General features: G+C 42.6%; 1 long non-coding RNA gene and 1 pseudogene across 1 annotated transcript; one reads left to right on the top strand and one right to left on the bottom strand.

Annotated features, from left to right (window-relative positions):
* Nucleotides 1–378: 378 nt before the first annotated feature.
* LOC119865539 lies at nt 379–6825 on the bottom strand. The gene is made up of 3 exons (XR_005377362.1): nt 6712–6825; nt 4014–4127; nt 379–434 (listed from the first exon to the last, which is right to left on the bottom strand). It is a non-coding gene; the product is annotated as an uncharacterized LOC119865539 (long non-coding RNA).
* Nucleotides 6826–8403: 1578 nt separating this feature from the next.
* The window catches only part of LOC100683602, an 8817-nt pseudogene continuing 4115 nt past the window's right edge, over nt 8404–13105 (top strand).

Here is a 13105-nt window from a genome sequence, read left to right on the forward strand (position 1 = left end):
ATCATTTGTTGATTTGAAAGTAACAGCTAGAGGACTGAGCTGTGATTTTTGACAGTGTCAAAGGGTGAGAACAAAAGTCAAAGCTTAGAGACAGCGTAAGGAAAGAAGAGCAGTGTAAGTCCAAATAAACATTCAACATAAGAAACAAAAATAATAATGTCATAGAAGGTCTAAAAATATGGAATTAAAATATAAAGAGAAACAAGAGCTTTTGTGGGATGATGGGGATTAGATGCTCACGGATTTCAGATCTGCAACGACAAAGTTAAGCTTTTAAATTCAAGTTTGGGGGCAGCCCTGGTGGCGCAGCGGTTTGGCGCCGCCTGCAGCCTGGGGTGTGATCCTGGAGGCCCCGGGATCGAGTCCCACGTCGGGCTCCCTGCATGGAGCCTGCTTCTCCCTCTGCCTGTGTCTCTGCCTCTCTCTCTCTGTGTCTATGAATAAATAAATAAAATCTTAAAAAATAAAATAAAACCTTTAAAAATAAATAAATACATTCAAGTTTGGGGGACACCTGACTTGGCTCAGCCGTTGAGCATCTGCCTTCAGGTGAGGGCCTGAACTCAGTCCAGGGATTGAGTCCCGCATTGGGCTCCCTACGAGGAGCCTGCTTCTGCCTTTATGTCTCTGCCTCTCTGTGTCTCTCATGAATAAATAAATAAAATCTTTTTTAAAATATCAAATTTGGTTTTATTTATTTATCATTTTTTAAAGGTCTTCTACTTTTTAATTTTTATTTTTTAAAAGTAATCTCTATTTCCATAATGGAACTCAAACTCATGACCCCAAGATCAAGAGTTGCATGCTTTACCGATTGAGCCAGCCAGGCACCCCAAGTTTTGTTTTGTTTTGTTTTGTTTTTGAAGTAAAGTATTTTTATAGCCGTAAGGATGGAATACCTAAAAATTAGTTAGCAAATTCAGTTTGACTTGTTTAAACATTCTTCCAAAAGCGAGAGCCTTGTCTTTGACACAGACTCATTATATATACTCTTGTCAAATTTAACATCCATTATTGGGAATATAGAAGACAAAAACAAATAAGATTTTTAAAAAAAGAAAAACTCAGAAGATCAGATAAATGATAGACCCATTCACAATCACCAATGATAAACAAAAGAATTAAATACCATCTGAGTAGCCTAACAGACAAAGCAATTGTGGGTGCCCAGGCAGGCTGGCCTTGCACCCTGTTCTTTCCCCTTGTTGCCAATCCTTCACTGAGTTCATAGCCTGTAGATTCATACCCCCATATTCATTAAAGGAATTATATTCAATTTCTCTTCAGAAACTTGTGCTATTATAAGAGTCTGTTTTTAGTGACCCAAAAAGCCAAAAAGAAACACAGAATCTCCGGGGCTTTGGGGAAGAGCTGACTTGCCAGCTATCAGTGGCATTTCTGAGCCTGCTGCCTGCTTATTCCTGGAAGTCTGTGCAGGGTTACCAGCCAGGGGTATCTTATTCATTCTGTCCTCCCTTCTCTGATGCATGCTTTTTTCCATGTTGATCACATTACAGGGGTGTTCTGTTTTAGGCTAACCTGAATGACTTGGATTCTTTTGCTTGTACAGAATTGAGCAATTGGCTTACTTATATTCTGATTTATCTGCTTCCATCAGTGGGGTGGATCAACAAAAGGACACCTACAACATATGATGGGAAAGCCAAAAAGACCCGTTTTCAAGAAAGGCAGCTACATCCCAGCCTGTGTACAACAGATGCCCCCCCCCCCACCCTGAAAAAATTTGCATGTGCTATATTAGTGTGCACATTTCCTTTTTAAATGTAACTGAGTTGGCTCCAGGCAAATAACATCTGACTAGGGGGAACTACAGCCAGAAGGTGTCGGCTACTCTTGCAGTTTACCACGTAAGGGAGTAGAATTCTCTAATTCCCAAGTTTTCTAGAGCTTCCCTTGACAGTTTTAGGACCATTTGCCTCACAGTCTTTCCCTCCCTTTGCCTTTCACCACTGTGCTCTAAGTGCATATAAGTGATCCCTCTTGCCCACGATCTTCTAATATTCCCTGCCACCCTGTTTTCCTAAGCCAAGCCCAAACAGTCAGTTTTAGGGATCTTTGTGAAACTGTGTGGTTGTCTTTCCCCACATAAATCTTTTGAAATCATTCTGGTGGGGAAAACATTTGGTCCCAAACTCTTTGATCAAGATGAAGTCAACATTTTTCGAACAATAGTTCAAGATTTTTTTACTGAATTCAGAATAAAGTTAAATTGGATCATCTTTTCTGAAAATAATTTCTCGAACTAGCTACACTATGCAAATCACTTTAGGATTAAAAGAAATCAGGGCTCCTGGCTGGCTCAGTTGGTGGAGCATGTGTCTCTTGATCTCAGGGTTGTGGGTTCAAGCCCCATGTGGTGTGTAGAGATTACTTAAAAATAAAATATTAAAAATAAAAAGTCAAGAAGAGTTTGGTCAGGTAATGTCACATTGACTATATCTCTTAGCTATTGTTGAATAGTACTGGTATTGCCGTATTATTAACAATAAATTGATTCAACCATACTTCAAATAAAATCTGTATTATAATTTTGTAATAAATGCTATGCAACCACACATGGTATATAATATAATATCTATTATTACATATACTATAACACATGATATATAATATAAAGTTGTTATGGCAGATTCAAGAGCCCAAGGATTATAAACCAATAATAGAAGAGAAAACCAGAATTAAGGCATGACAGGATTCCAAGGACTGAAAAACTCAGTAATGAGTCAATTTCTTAAACCCTCATATTTTTTAGGCATCCTGAGACAGTCCAGCTGTAGAGGTAGATTAATTTACCAAAAATATACCAGCATGAACTATTCTGCAGGCTTTCCATCAAGGGTGCAGCCAAAAACTGTAATATTATCTTTGTTTCACTGATTGGGTAACTGATAGAGAGGTTAAGTAGATTCCCCTACGGTTTTACACCATGAGTTGGTAACAAAACCAGGATTAGAACCAAGTGTCATCCAGCATTAAGCAGGATGTGCCAGGTACATCTACTGTGAATTGGCAGCCTTGCAATATTCTGAATATGACCCTTTTTTAAGAATCATCTGTCACCACACGATGGTATTTTAATATCATTGACTACATTCCCTATACTGTACCTTTCATCCTTGTGATTTATTCATTCCATTACTGAAAGCCGATAACTCTGGCACCTCCTTTACTCATTTTGCCCATCTCCCCACACTCCTCTCTTCTCACAACCACCAGTTTGTTTTCTGTATTTATGGGTCTGTTTTTGCATTTTGTTTGCTTGTTTATTCATTTGGTTTTTTTTAATTCTACATATAAGTGAAATCACAGAGTATTTGTCTTTGTCTGACTTATTTCACTTAGCGTAATACCAGAGAGTTCCAGAGAGTTCTCCTCCAGAGACTACAGGGTTTGAATACAGAAAAAAAACACATAAGCCCCACAGGCAAGGGTTTTCTTAGAAGGTACAGCTCTTAAGAGTAGAGAGACTTCAGCGAAATCAGTCTTAGTCTCCCACATGAGTGTCTGTCCTTGTGAAATCACATTTCAAATTACGTCAGAACCAGCCCTAAAGGTTAAAAAAAGAGAGACATCTTACCTATTTCATTTTGTTCTTCAATAATGCAGGCAGCTTATGGTCTGAAATGCATATTCTAGGAACGCTACATTCTAGTTGAGCCACATTTAAGAAACTTACCTCTTCCAGCTAGAGTCATGGTCCATGCCCTGATGTGTACTACCCTAAGCATATGTGAGTACTGATAAAGTACATGTGTGTACATATTTTTGTAAGCCCAGTTCCTTGTTACTATGTCCTGCAGTTGAACTGGAAATCAGTGACAATAAATGACAATAAAATAAGGATATAATAATAAAATAATGACTCCCACTTGGCCCATGATTCTGTATGTGGTACCCAAGTGTGCTTAGGGCTCAGTAGGTTGCTGCAGCCTGAGATTCACAACCCCCAACCGTTCTGGATCTCAAATGGCTGAATTGCAGCCTCTACCCACCTTCTGGGAATTTTCTCTTCTTCCAAATCAGGAAACTGAAAGGGGATACCTTCTAGCTTGATCTTGATCATCCCAAATCAGCCATCTTCCTCAGGTATAACAGCAAGAAGCCAGCTAAGAGAAATAACTGAGAGCATGAGTTTTGCAGGCAGATCTGGGTTCAAGTCCAACCCCTGTACTTACTAGCCATGAGGCATTGGGCAAGTTACTTAAATTGCTCCAGTGTCCTGGTTTGGATTCCCTGGAAACAGATCTTGAGGCACCTAAGAATTTTCCCAACCACAGGGCAAAAGAGTTGGTTCTTTATCAGCTATTGATGGAGGGCTACTTGGGGTGGGCAGGGGGAGCATTAATTCCTTGGCCTTTCTGGCTGTCCCACCTCCCCTACTCCTTGCTCCCACAGGAGAAGGACAGACCCTCAGGCAAATAATTGTAGATGTGGGCAGTTGATAATCTATCCCTGGCCCCAGAAATGGTAAAATGTGAGAGGATATAGTCAGACCCTGACAGTAACCATTTTACCCAGCTGCATTTCTGCTGTCTCTAAAACCCACCTCACAGGGCCTGCACATAGTGGCCCTGCAGCCCATAGAAATTACTATCATTACAGTTGGGGCAGGAGGTGGAGGCAGGAGCTGAGAGAAGTATGGTGAACCAAACAATTGCCTCTCCAAAGATGGCCACATCCTAATCCTCAGAACCTGTCAATATATCACCTCACATGGAAAAAAGGGGACTTTGCAGATGTGATTAAATGAAAGATCTTGAAATGGAAAGATGATCTTGGATTGTTCAGTTGGTTCCAATGTCATTACAAGGATCCTTATAAGAGGGAGGCAGGAAGGTCAAAATCAAAACAGGAAATGTGATTTTGGAAGTAGTGGGGCCAGGAGCCAAAGAATGCATATGGCTCTAGGATCTGGAAAAGGCAAGGTAGGAGGATCTCCCCTAGAGCCTGTGGAAGGAACACAGCCCTGCTGACCCATGGTCAACTTCTTTTAAATTAATTAAACAAGGAGGCCATTAGATGAAGTGGTTCTAATACCTTAGCCTATGTAAACAAGCCAAACCCTAAACCCATACATGCCTCAAAGTTAAGAAATTGAAACCAATTACAGTTGACTAGGCTCTCCCAAGTGAGGCAAATGCTTCAGCAGCCACTGCCAATCAAATAATGTTCTTGCTTTGCTTCCACTTTTTCTCTACAAAAGAGAAATAATGTTTCTCCTCATTCCTGTGATAGAGCACTTCTACCCACTTCTGGTTTGGCACTGCTCAATTTGAACTCATTTTTGCTCCAACTCTTAAAATTTTTATTATGCCTCAGGTTATCTTTTCTGACCTGCAGAACTGTAAAATGATAAATTGTGTTGGTTTTAGCCACTAATCTCGTGATAATTTGTCACAGTGGCCATAGAAAACTAATATAGAAGGGTATACAAGGGGGCACCTGGGTGGCTCAGTGGTTGAGCATCTGCCTTTGGCTCAGATAGTGATCCTGGGGACCTGGGATGGAGTCCCACGTGGGGCCCCCTGCAGGGAGCCTGCTTCTCCCTCTGCCTGTGTCTCTGCCTCTCCCTCTCTCTGTGTCTCTCATGAATAAATAAATAAAATCTTAAAAAAAAGAAAAATACTTAATATGTAATAATATTTCCGATGAGCTGGCACTAAGTGCTTTGAGTATCTTGACTCCTTTCATCCTGAAACCAACCATAAAACATTTGCTACATGGAATGTAACTCATCTTGCCATACTGAATGTCCTTTTATACCTCTTCTTTTCTATAGCTTAATGATAAAAAGCTTTAAATTCATTTTATCATTACGGTTTCCTTATGCACTCAACCCGTTCTCTTCTGAGAAAACATCTGGTGGCAAAAGCTTCCTCTTCCTGACAACCAGAGAGTGGAGACTGACACAATTCCACTCAAAGCAAGTGAAAAAAAAATTGGCCTTGGCTCCTTTAAGTCTCCCTTAATCTAGATGGATGCTCTTCATCCTTTGCGGTTTGCTCTGGCTTAGTACAGTCATACAATCATTTAAGGAAGATTCCATGCTGCTTTCACGGTCGAAGGTGCAGCTTAGACGAGAATCTTCTTTCCATCATCACCAATGATGAAGTTTCCAGATTGAAGTGATGGAAACATCAGTGGTATGGCATTCCTGGAGTTCATTCTCTTTGCTCTCCAGGGAAAGCTCGACTTGGCTTGGGGTTATTGCAGCACGAAGTTCCTCACTCAGCTAGAAAATCTACCAGAGACTCAGGGCAGCAACTGTATTGCTGTGAATATAAAATCACCATGAATATAACAATAAAGGTTTTGTATAATGGGAAAAGTCCTGGAGCTTGGAGAAAGAACCTCTGTTACCTTGCAGGTCAGTATGCTATGATATTAGACCTTCACTCTGTCTCTGTGTCTCTCTCTCCCCCTTTCACTTTGTTTCCCAGTTTCCCACTTATTTCTAAATAGTGCTACATATAGATAAAGGGGGAAAGACAACTGGGCCACCACTTCATGAAGAAACAAAGAATGATGGCTTATTAACAGCAAAGTCATTTAACCAAGGCTTTTAGGTACGGATTATGAAACTAAAGAACAAAACAAATGTTTGTTTGATTATGAATTGTCCTTGGGTTTCATGGAGGATTCAGACTCTTGAATCGAATTTTCACCTGGATTATTGCATGTGTTTCCTACCTGTTACTTTATCGATCTTCCCTTTACAGCTGTAAATTCTTCAGGGTAAGCCCACAGTCTTCTTTATCTTTGCTTCTCCAAATCCCAGGTGATTCCAAACACCTAAAAGGCTGCTTATTGAATGGAATGACAAGTTGACTGACTGCGTCCATTCATACATGAATAAATAAAGTTCACACTTTAGCATTGTTGAATTATTCCAGGTTGTAGCTGAATGCCCAGTCCGGAATTTGAGTGAACTCAGTGATCATTTGTTGTGATACCTGAGCCTTACTCATCCCCTTCTCCAGGACTCTCCAAGAGCCAGCCCTATTCTGGTGACTTCATTCCCCACATGCTTTGTCATTGCAGTGCAATTCAATAAGTATTTTTTGTGCTCTGGTGGAGAAAAGTGTGGTGATACCCACACCGTTAAGCAGTTTACAGCCTGCATGAAATTATTCAACTCCAACAACCAAATGACATTACAGTTGTGTATTGGTCTATTCCATGGCATTCTTGCCTTGGAGGTAAGATAAACCATAGGTAAACCACTCCCAGAACAGTATGGAGATACAGGCAGAACAAAGAAACAAAGATAGGCCCCCTTAAAAAGAGGAGAGCAAAACAAAGGAATGAGGAGGAGTGAGACAGGAAATTCTACAGTACAAGGGACTAACCTGGAATTCAAAGGGGAAGAGAAAACACTTCCTCTTTAAACCCAGAAGAAGAAAATGTTTTCAAAAATAGAACAACAGAAAGGATTGTACATCTACGATTTGGGAAGGTCATAAGGAAAAGAGAAGAGGCTTCTAAGGTTTTAGAATCTGATATCCTTAAGGCTAGTTTCTGATATGCTTCTAGATAAGGTCAGGATTTCCCAACTGGCCATTAGAGATGCCCTCTGGGTGGGTGACCTTGGGTGATTTACTTGACCTCTCTGTGCCTTTTTGTTTTTTTTTTTAATGCATCTATATACATCATGGAGTTGTAAGAATAAGTGAATCAACAGGCCTGGAATGATGCCTGGCATTTAGGGAGTATACTATAATTATTATCCAATATGATTACTTTTTGTTGTTGCTACTGCTGTTATTGTTAGAACAATTCAGCAAAATAAGAATCCAACTAATTGTTAGACATTGTTTCACACATATATCAAACAGGCCAAACAAATAAATAGCAACTTCAGTGACAAATAAAAGTGGGAGAGATCTTGTCTTTGACCTTTTAAACCATCTTGTACAAACCAACCACTTACAAGACAGCTAAGGATATTGTAGGGGAGGAAAAACTTTTCTTCCACCCTCTTATGCTCAGTACCTGAGGCCTGTGAACTAAACTGACAAAGGAGAAAAAAGGTTTGTCTCCCACGCATATAGGAGCCAACAGAAAAAGTAGCTGACTTACCAAATGGTTAAAGTTAAATCCCTATGCACCTAATTTAGTAGAGGAAATGGAGGAAGGAGAAAGGCTTCCAGATGTCTTTAGGAAAGCTTCTTTTCTTTAGGAGGGGGCACATGGCTGGCTCAGTCAGTTAAGCATCTGCCTTTGCTCAAGTCATGATCCCAGATTCCTGAGATGGAGTCCTGCATGGGGCTCCCCGCTCAGTGAGGAATCTGCTTCTCCTTTTCCTTCTGCCCCTCCCCCAGCTTGCACTTTTTCTTTCTCAAATAAATGAATAAATAAAATCTTTTTTTAAAAAAAGGAAAGATGAATGAGTTTTTAGAACAGGTGAGAAATAAGCACTTTGTGATAACATTTGTCTGTACAGGTGTGAATGGTATTCCCATCTTCATAAAACTCTTCCCTCCTAGGAGATTTATAGTAGCCTCATTTCCCAGAAATTGCAGCTTTTCCTCAGATATGGGAAGCTCAAGGCGGCTTTTTTCTGCATCTGTTGAATCTCAAAAGTCTTAGGCTTAAAATAATCTTTAAGCTAATTCTGGGGTTCAAATGGACCTCTACAACAAACACACAAAAAAGTTCATGGAATGCTTGGGATAAGACTTCTTGTTGTTTTGCTTCTCTTTTTACAAGGTGTGTGTGTGTGTGTGTGTGTGTGTGTGTGTGTGTTTCTCTTGAGATTGTAATGAACATGATCACACCACAAGTAAAGTTAGAAGTGGGTCAGAAGGCACTCTGAAGCCTTATTTGGTTGCTGGAGGTCATTAAGCGTGGCTCACCCTAACGCGATGTTAAATATGTATACGTCAAAAAAAATAATAATAAGCTAGTAAGTAAAAAGTGCTACATATATTTTCTAATGTTAAAAATATTAAATTTAAATTAAAAATACTAAAAAGAATTCCTTTTCGAAGTATTTTTAAGGAAAAAAGCAGGTCCTTGGAACTTCCGTTGTCTCCTCCTGCCCTGTCCCACATTCACATGGTGATTTTTTTTTGGTGATGGGCAGCAACTCACCTTTGCGGTGGCACTGCCTGCAGGGTGGGGTGCAGACCCTACACCAAGGTGACCACATTGAGATTCTGAGATGGGAAGTGGAAAGTGAATATAGGTAAGCAGGTCTCTCTCTCTGTGTCTGTCTGTCTCCTTTAACTTTTCCTTTCATGCTGTCTGATCATCCTGGTAAATGTTAACATGGTCATCCCATTTGCCTGCAACCATGTTAGTCCCCTCACCTTCATCCCCATCCTTCTCACCTTCACCTCTATCCTTCTCCTCACCTTCATCTCCATCCTCCTCCTCACCTTTATCTCCATCTTCCTCCTCACCTTCATCCCCATCCTCCTCCTCACCTTCATATCCATCCTCCTTCTCACCTTCATATCCATCCTCCTTCTCACCTTCATCTCCATCCTCCTCCTCACCTTCATCCCCATCCTCCTCCTTACCACGGAGCCTTCTTCCTCCACCCCATCAGCCTCCTGATCCTGGCCTACGGGTTAGCTTTCCCATGAGCAGGGATGCTTCTCCCATTCTCTGCATCCTACATGGAGTCCTTCTTCCAGTCCCCAGAGGCCTGCTAGCCAAGGGGGGGTGGGGCACAAAAGGGGGAGTAAAACGCAGTGCCAGGTTGGGGACTCTGGTGACAAAGCTATGGAGTCTGCTGTGGCAGAGAAGACGCACAGAGGTGGCCACAGGAGCAGAAGAGAGAAACTGCAAAGAGCAGACAGTCTAAGACAACTTTGTTTCCAGGACACCCAGGCTGACATAATCGCCAGACCTCACATCAGAATCATTGGGAATATCCATACATGAACTTCTTACTTAAGGGTTTTTAAATCAGTGGTTTTGCTTTAAAAGATCCAGCCACCAACACCCAGGAAAGTACATCTAGTGACTCTCCCCATTCTGCTCCCTAACCCCTTCAAAGAACTCTCCATTCACCCAATTGTTTCAATCTGGTTCTCCCAGCACCATCTGCCTCTCAGGTGAGGAAAGGGAAGCTGGGAGAGTCCTGGTGTCTCGACCCAAGTCCCGCACACAATCCTTACCAGGTTTCCTGCACTGAAATGGAGTCCCCTCCTTCCACAGTCACTGAGCAAGGACACCTCTGTGACAGCAATGCCTTTAAGACTCAGAGTACAGCCAGCATGCAGAAGGTGGACACCACCCAGAGGCTAGGCTCTGCTTCACTGTGGAGCAAGTTGAAGCACAGCCCGTTTCTGCTCAGCTTTTTTTTTTTTTTTTTTTTTTACCTTCATGCCCTGACCTTCCCTGGTATCCTCCCTCCACAAATCTCCCCACTGTCCCAGAGAAAAGGGATCTTGTACCACAGGTACAATAGGCATCTTTCTTCCTTCCTATGGCATGTGGATTTAAACAGAGCCTTCTCCTCTTTATAAAGAAGTTTCTTTCTAGATTGCCATTCTTTCTAGTAGCCCTGAAGTGAGGCCAGGATCATGGGGGCGGGGGAGCAGTGTGTCTCCCTGACAAGTGTACATGGGACAGCTCAAGGTATTTTATTCTCTTGCAGACTGGAAACAGTAAGTCAGGAGGCTTAGGCTCTAGGTTGGCTCTTCTCTTAGTCATTTTGTTTTTTACCTTCTCCAAACCTTGGCTTTTTCATCTGTCATATGGGAAACTATCCCACCCTATTTAATATTAATTCTTAAAGTCAACATTAATGCGAACATCAAATAGAACCAAGCCTGATTGCTCTGAAGGCTCTAAAATACTCCATTTGAGGGCAGGCAGGATAATTTTACTAAAATGCAACCTGTATTTATTTTGTATGTGTAGCCAGCCACTAACATCTTTAAGGTAAAAGCAGCTCTTTCAGTTTCCAGGGAAGCTGAAGGTCACTAAAGACGAGGGTCAGGGTGTGAGGGCCTTTGTGGGACCAAGGGGGCAGTGGTATGCAGTAATTGTAACAGGTGCTCTGGTGTCTTGTCAAGATCCTCACTTCAGGACCAAGAAACTCACCACCTCCATTGCCAGGAGGGTTGGCCCCTGGTGGCTACCTTAACCAGGGCTATGTGACCTTCCTGGAGGTAGCCTGAGTCCAAAGATGGGTTGCTTCCAGTCAAGACAGCTCTGAAGGGCCACCCAATTCCAGAGCTCTGAGTGGGTTTGGTTGAAACCTGTACAGTGAAAGCATCACAGCCATTTCCCAATCTGCCCAACCCCCCTCACTTACTTCCTCTATTTTGTTCCCAAAACCTCTCCCCCTAAACTTCCCATATGGAGCTCTTCATTTCAGACTCAGCTTCCTTGACACGGGGAAAGGGGCTGCCAGGCATGCTAAGTGTGCGAAGACCTCATTCTTAGCTCTGCCAGTACCTGCAGGAGGGACAAGGTTTCATAAGAGATGTTGCATCTCTGGGCTTAGTGGGTGCTGGACCACAGAGAGACTACAAAAGCCTTCTTGAAGTCTGTGTCTCTGCCTTCTGCATCATCTCCCTCTGGCCCATAGATTAAATGCTGTCTGCATTAGCCAACCAAGAAGTCACCAGGCATTTGTTGTGTCTAGGGCAAGCCCCTGGTGTCCTCTCCTGGGTTTGTGCCTGCTATCTTATGTACCTTGGAGCACAATCTTTCTGGAGTCCACTGTCCTCATGTTTCCCTTGGCACCTAAATAAATTCCCAGGGTGATTGCCAGCATTCAAATAAACAACCCTGACCTCAGCCTGAACTGAAGGGGGGGAGTGGGGAGTCACCTCGGATAACCTTTTCTCCCCATTTATGGAACACAGACTTTAGCACATGGCCCAGTAGGACTATGATTTAAGTTATTTATATTCACTACCCACATGTCTTGAATGAGAAACTCATAAGCAGCCAAGAAGGACATGTCAGGGACAGTGATTTATGTTATGGCACTGAGAGATCTCATAAGTGGGAGGTGACTTATATGACATGGGCACCAACCAATCCACTGGATGCCAGCCAGTCAGAACAGGTACCTGTAAGCCAGCTGTGCTGGATTGTACCAGCGAGGCTCTAACCTGCTGAGCCCTACATCACTGACTCTCCATAAAACATGAGGTGTAAGTGCTGTTTTAGTTGGGTTCCTCCAAAAAAGCACGATCTGAAAGAAGGACGTGGGTGTGGGTAGCCTGCCTGGGAGATGATCCCAGGAAGCAGGAGTGAGGGGTAGGGAGAACAAAACAGGGAAGGGGGGATCCCTGGGTGGCACAGCGGTTTGGCGCCTGCCTTTGGCCCAGGGCGTGATCCTGGAGACCCGGGATCGAATCCCACATCGGGCTCCCGGTGCATGGAGCCTGCTTCTCTCTCTGCCTCTCTCTCTCTCTCTCCCTCTCTCTGTGACTATCATAAATAAAAAAAAAAAAAAGAAAGAAAGAAAAGAAAGGAAAAAAAAAAAAACACGGAAGGGCAAAAAGCCCACACAAGTGTGTTACCGCTGTGGGCATCTGAGGCTCAGTCCCACTGGGACCTTCTGAAGAACCATGGACAAAGCACATCAGAAGTGTTCTACCAGAGGATGGAGGCTGTGGCATTTAACTGTTGATTCCATCCCCCCTTAGATGAACATTGCTCCCTCCCAGGGCATTAGCTCCCTTGCACTTTCCAGTTACCTGAATTTTCCCAAGGGAACTTCCATTGTCTTCAAGAAAGCAGAGTAGTTTCCACGTAAGCTTTATAAAGAATGCTGACAAAGCATGAAAACTGACTGTCAAAGGCGTGCTAAAATCAGGCGAGTTGAGAAGGTGTGACATAGGACATCACAAACATCTGCTAAAAGTGCTTAATAAAGGTACAGTGCATAATAAAGGTACACCAAGATGCACTTTTTTTAAATAATAAATTTATTTTTTATTGGTGTTCAACTTGCCAACATATAGAATAACACCCAGTGCTCATCCCATCAAGTGCCCCCCTCAGTGCCTGCCACCCAGTCACCCCCACCCCTGGCCCTCCTCCCCTTCCATCACCCCTAGTTCGTTTCCCAGAGTTAGGAGTCTCTCATGTTCTGTCTCCCTTTCTGATA

This window comes from Canis lupus, chromosome 24 (genome assembly GCF_011100685.1).
Source record: "Canis lupus familiaris isolate Mischka breed German Shepherd chromosome 24, alternate assembly UU_Cfam_GSD_1.0, whole genome shotgun sequence".
NCBI classification, from domain to species: Eukaryota; Metazoa; Chordata; class Mammalia; order Carnivora; family Canidae; genus Canis; species Canis lupus.